We start from the raw sequence: 447 nt of genomic DNA on the forward strand, positions 1-447 counted from the left end.
CGTCGTGAACGACCTCTGGAAACAGTGGCTTTAGACGTCGTGAACGATCTCTGGAAACAGTGGCTTTAGACGTCGTGAACGACCTCTGGAAACAGTGGCTTTAGACGTCGCGAACGACCTCTGGAAACAGTGGCTTTAGACGTCATGAACGACCTCTGGAAACAGTGGCTTTAGACGTCGTGAACGACCTCTGCAAACAGTGGCTTTAGTTTTGTGCAAATGACAATTAAGAACCTTGACTTGACTTATTCCTGTTGCTCATCTATTCGTACAGAAAACCTCCAGCTACAGTAGTGCACATTCTCACTCTCCCTTTGCCCACGTTGTAGCCACCTCAGTGATCAACATACCCACCTCAGCCCACATCGTACACACCTCAGCCCACATCGTACCCACCTCTGCCCACATCGTGCCCACCTCTGCCCAGATTGTAGCTACCTAAGCCCA

This window comes from Nematolebias whitei, chromosome 21 (assembly GCF_014905685.2).
Source record: "Nematolebias whitei isolate Nwh7 chromosome 21, NemWhi1, whole genome shotgun sequence".
NCBI lineage: Eukaryota > Metazoa > Chordata > Actinopteri > Cyprinodontiformes > Rivulidae > Nematolebias > Nematolebias whitei.